A 6,000-nucleotide genomic window follows, 5' to 3' on the forward strand; every position below is an offset into this window, starting at 1 on the left:
AATAAAGGGAGACTAGTATAGGTGAGAGGTATATATATATAGGGGTTGTGACTTTAAATATATACCTCTCACCCTGGCTGGCTGATAAGGAGTCGAGCTCTGTAGCTCAATGGTTAACACATCTGCCTAAGAGGCAATAGAGCACAGGTTCGATTCCCAACAAGGGTGTGGCTAGCTGATGAGAGCTAAATAGCTTGAAATAGATCTATACTAGTCTCCCTTTATTTATTTATCAGCATAAATATAATAGATAGATAGATAGATAGATATAGATATAGATATAGATATATAGATATAGATATATGTGTGTGTGTCTGTGTGTGTCTGTGTGTGTCTGTGTCTGTCTGTCTGTATGTATGTATGTATGTTATATTTGTATGTATGTATGTATGTTATATGAGCCAAGGTGGCGCAGTGGTTAAATGCAGCACTGCAGGCTACTGCTAGATCAGCAGTTCAGCGGTTCAAATCTCACCGGCTCAGGGTTGACTCAGCCTTCCATCCTTCCGAGGTGGGTAAAATGAGGACCCAGATTGTTGGGGGCAATATGCTGACTCTCTGTAAACCGCTTAGAGAGGCCTGAAAGGCCTATGAAGCGGTATATAAGTCTACTGCTATTGCTACTGCTATTGCTATTGCTATATTTGTGCTGATAAATAAATAACATATTTGGGCATACTGGGGGTTGTAAAATAAATATATATATTTAAAGTCACAACCCCTGGTATGCCCCAATTATGGGAGGAAGCTAATTGCTTCCATTCTCTGTCAATCGGCTCGTCACAAGAGTCCATCACGACAGAAACCCAATATTTTTACTGTTGCCTTTTGTTATATTTGTGTTTTTTTTTACTTGTGCTATAGATAGATCTATACTAGTCTCCATTTATTTATTTATTTATTTATTTATTTATTTATTTATTTATTTATCAGCACAAATAAAAAAATAAACACACACACACACACACACACATATGTGTGTGTGTGTGTTGTATTTGTGCTGATAAATAAATAAAGGGATCTAGTATAGATCTATTTCAAGCTATTTAGCTCTCACCAGCTAGCCATACCCTTACTGGGATTCGAACCTGTGCCATATTGCATCTTAGGCAGATGTGTTAACCATTAAGCCACAGAGTTCAACTCCTTATCAGCTAAGCCAGGGTGATAGGTATCTATTTAGGGTTACAACCCCCGGTATGCCCAAATATGGGAGGAAGTTCACTACTTCCATTCTCTGTCCATCGGCTCGTCACAAGAGACCATCCAGACAGAAACCCAATATTTTTACTAAAATATAAATGTGTGTGTGTGTGTGTGTATGTATGTATGTAATGTGTGTATGTATGTAATGTGTGTGTGTATGTATATATGTATATGTATGTGTGTGTATATATATATATATATATATATATATATATATATATATATATATATATATCAGCACAAATAAAACACACACACACATATATATATACATAAAAACATAAGATGTATGCAGTATTCATTCATAATACCATTGTATCATTTTTTATTTTTCTTCTGCATTAACTATATCCAAATGTCAACATAATGGATATGGGTAAAGTACCATTGGAATTAGTGGCCTGTAAAATATTGTGTAACTAAGTTTTTTAATTGAATAAAAAGTGTTTCTGCTACATTTGAGCTAACATTCAGGTAAACGTAATAATATAGTAAAATTGAGTACAATTATGTGGAACTTCTGTATAAAAATGGAAGGAAAAATGGCTTGTACCTTTTGTTGGCAATATCATGACACACACTGAGCTTATTTGTTGCATAAAACTGACATGTCAGATACATATTGGAATCTTGAAGCAACATTTTTCCCACTTAAATTGTGCATATATTTTTGTATATGTTTTCTGGTTTGAAAGGAAAAAAGAGAACAAATGCCTCTTAAAACAATGTTTGCCATCTGACAGTTAAAGGGCATTCCTCTTTAAAATTATACATTAGTTATTACGGAATGGAAGATTGCTCCTATCATTTTCTATCAAACACCAATTAATATTTCAGAACACTTAATTGGCCTGGTTTCAATTATGTATATTGATGGCTTCAAAATAACGTTGAGTTCTGACAACCACTACACTACACTAAGCTGGCATGCATTTTTAGTTGTATGTACTGCACTGAAAGTGATTTCCATTAATTCTTGCAATCTTGCCTATAAGCCAAAAAACTTTACTATGAAAAAAGAAGTACTTGTTTTGCAAGATAGTGTTTGATTTGGGAGAACCAAATCAAATCAAGTTTCATTTTCAAATTAATACTGAGAACTAAGATAAAAGAATCATTCCATTTCTTATTGTTAATAAAGCCTTTTCGAAAATCTCGATAATCTCGATAATGAAAGACAAGTTTCATCAAATTTGATTGTTATTAATTATGCTACTGGTTAGCTAATAGATACACTTATTAGTATAATTGTCATTTAGGATAAAAATATATTGAATATAGATATTTAAAATGTTTATCGGATTACACATATTTATCTCTATCTGTACTTATTTGTAACATTCTAAGTATTTTATTTATTCTTCAGACATTATTATTCAGTCCATTTTTTATTTTTTATTAGTTTTATTTGTAATTATTTCTCTAGTGATTCTTTTCAATTTTGCACAACAATAATAGTTAATAAAAAATGAGATGGAACAGTTGCATGAAAATTTTCAACTACAAACATTTGTTGATACCTCAACTCTACTTTAACTTAGATATACAGGACGTATTTCAACCTAGATAATCCTCACAGCTATTGTAAAATCATAAAAAATCATAAAGCACTATAAAATACAAAGACAGTATAACCAAATAGCAATTCAGTTGCTGGAAAACCTAAGGCAGTGATGGCAAACTTTTTTCCCTTGGGTGCCGAAATCGCACACGTGGGCCAACACCCATAATTCAATCCCCCCCGCAGGCCCCGCCCCACATGCATGCACATGCAATCCCCCACCCTTCTTTTATGGTGCTAACAGGCCTCCCTGAAGCCTCCTGGAACCAAAAATGAGGCGCTGCATCCCCCCATCCCACCCTGGTGCAACCCCATGCATGCGCACACAATCCCCCCCACTCCCCGTGCATGCAAGTGTCTCCCAGAAAATCAGCTGTCTGGCAGGAGGCGCACACGCATGCGCAGTGGAGCTGACCTTGGCGACAGTTCGCACGCCTGCAAAGATGGCTCCATGTGCCACCTGTGGCACGCATGCCATAGGTTCACCATCACAGCATTAGTTTGTGTGTATGGCTACAATTCCCAGAATATCTGTTCAGCATAGTTTTTGTATAGAACTAGTTTCTGAAAGCTGTGATGGATCTTTTTTTATATATATTTCTAAATTTTAAACACGAAGATTAAAAAACAACACACACACACAAATAGATTTAAGAAAAAACAAAAAGTGCAAGGAAAAAGAAAAAATAGAAGAAAAATAGAAATTAAAGAGAAAAAAGATATTAAAAAGTTGGTTCCAATATTCTTCACAGCAGACATAGGTACAAATATATTTTAATCTCTCTAAAGTTATATTTCTCTTCTTTCTATCTTATCCTATCTAACCATCAAAAAAACATAAATCACAAGTTCATTTTTTTCATTTTTACATTAAAAGTCCATTAAACACTTCCGGTCACCAGTAAATGTAGAGATAATGTCTTTTCTCTAATCAAAGAAGTCAACTGATCCATTTCAGAAAATGTATCAACTTCATGCACCATTTCCCCATAGTGAGGTAGTGTCAAATCTTTCTATTTCTATGCATATAATAATCTCATAAAGTAACAAACAGCTGTAGATCTATTTCAGAAACCTTATGATTCCATTTTAAAGTAATTTCTTCAAGGTGATAAATTGTCCATATGCTCCCACAATGGCAAATTTCGGTTGCAAAGATTTATAAGAGCTATGTTTCCAAGTGGCACTTATCACTAAATAAATATTTGCCTAAAACATTCAGACACTTAAATCTTATTCTTACAGATATTGCAATTCTGACACAATTACACTGCATAATTACAGTTTGATTTGTCAGAAAAAAATTCAAAAGCCACACAGCATTTTCATATGCAAAAAAAAAAAAATGCCAAAAAAAGTGATACAATGTTTTGAACATTAAAAAAATGTATTGGGCATTTGGGTAAGTAGAATTTTCACAAGACCACCTTGTATGCCTGGTGTTAGCGCCACGGCTCATCTGAAGGCTTGTGTTTAAAGAAGTTATATTATATCATTCTTATGGCTAGCTTTTATGTTAGTGTAACAGAATTACTTCACACAGTGTTTTTATTAATGCCAGAAAGAGCTAAATCATTAAAAGAGGAAAAGTTTTCAAATATCAATACTTAGTGGCAGGAAAATCCTACTCATATTATCAACATGAATCTTTTCACCCATTTCAATTAAGTATTATAATTACTCAAAATGATAAGTCCCAATATAATAAGGAGGCAGAATATGAACTATATAGGACTTTTAAATAATATACTTTATGCCATTTACTGGGTGGAACTTTAAAAAGTGTAAAGTAAAACAATATTATACCTTTGCAGATGAGTAACTAACATAACTTCTAATGTCAAATTTAAACAGAGAAATCCAAGGCAGCTTCTTAAGCATTATAAATATAACTCTACTTCTATACAGAAACGCACACAAAACTTTTGGAACTCATTATACACACGCAAGTACTCCAACAAAGCATAATTTGAATGGCTTTAAAAAAAAAAGAACAGGAACCAAAAAAAACGCAGAAAGAATTACATATTTTCCCACGCATTTATTTAACTCCAATCTCGAGGAATTCACAATTTCCTTATATAACAAAGTAGGTTAGTCATGTTAAAAGGTACAACTGATCTCCACAAGGCCAAAACAACGGGTTTTCGAAAACGATGCAAGGAGGAAGAAGACCCCCCTCTCTGTCTATCCTAGCTAGAACACGTCTCATAGCCCCGCATTTTTCCTGGGTCCAGGGCACACATGGGCTAGTCAATGTCAGGGACTATTTCTTCGGAAATTAAGGAAATAAAGCCTCGTCAACTACTTCCCCGCTTATATATTCCCGAAATGAATTCCACTAGGCAGCAGCTTTCAGCCCTACAATTTACGCGCGAGCATATGCAGAGCGCCTTCTCTCAGCACCGGCTATTCACGCTGGTCCCCCAAACCTCTTACCCGGCTTAGAGGATGCAAGTCCCCGGCACTCTGAACTGATACATGCGCTGCCTTTTAAATGCTAAATAAAAAAAAAGCTAAGTCACGCCGGGAAATCGACTAAGGCCAAACAGCCTGGCTGGGGCTTCCTTTGCTGCTGGAGGCGGAGAAAGAGAAGGAGGCGGTTTTTTACTTACCCCTCCCGAGTCGCCAAACGTGTTACGTTTTCGGACTGAAGCGGATCCTCCTGGCCGTTTGTACCCGGCAAGAATTTACTGCCAGGCAGAAAGTTCTTCTCACCATTTCTGAATGTAAGACGAAACCCCGAGTAGCCCACGCCCTTTTCTAAGCCTCAAAGTGGCGTGAGGGACCGTAGCGGGTGTCCCCTGCTTGCATCTCCCGGGTCCAGCCGGGAGTTTTTTTGTCGAGGAGAAGGACGAGTAGGAGCTGCGCCGAGGCCGATTTGCGGCTGTCATCAATAGCTCCCAAAGGCAAATTCTGCTCCTTTCTCCCTTCCGACCGTCAATGCAAGTAACTAATTGTGGGGAGAAGGAAGGAGCTACGATGTTGATGTCCAAGGGGGGAGGGAAATAGAATAACTGATGTCGAGTCCATAGTAGACACAGGTACAGATTTTTCAAGGTCGCTTTTCTCCCCCTGCAAGCTGAAGGGTTTTCTTTTCTCTTTTGCACCTACCAATCTCGCAAACCTTCAGGCAAGGAACGATCCCTGGAATCTTCAATCCTGTCCTTCAATCACAGGAGAGCCCTAGGAGGTAAGACGATGTCTATCATCCGGGCCAATATCATTGGGAG

The 6,000-nt window shown here is 36.7% G+C and overlaps 1 protein-coding gene across 1 annotated transcript in view; it reads right to left on the reverse strand.

Moving 5' to 3' along the window:
* Positions 1-5,304, reverse strand: part of TMEM117 (transmembrane protein 117) — a 95,235-nt gene extending 89,931 nt beyond the window's left edge. Inside the window, exon 1 of the mRNA XM_032221679.1 lies at positions 5,207-5,304. The gene's annotated coding sequence lies outside the window, so the exon portion shown is untranslated. The remainder of the gene's footprint in view (positions 1-5,206) is intronic.
* Positions 5,305-6,000: the final 696 nt, after the last annotated feature.

The sequence above is a fragment of the Thamnophis elegans genome, chromosome 7 (genome assembly GCF_009769535.1).
Source record: "Thamnophis elegans isolate rThaEle1 chromosome 7, rThaEle1.pri, whole genome shotgun sequence".
Classification (NCBI taxonomy): domain Eukaryota; kingdom Metazoa; phylum Chordata; class Lepidosauria; order Squamata; family Colubridae; genus Thamnophis; species Thamnophis elegans.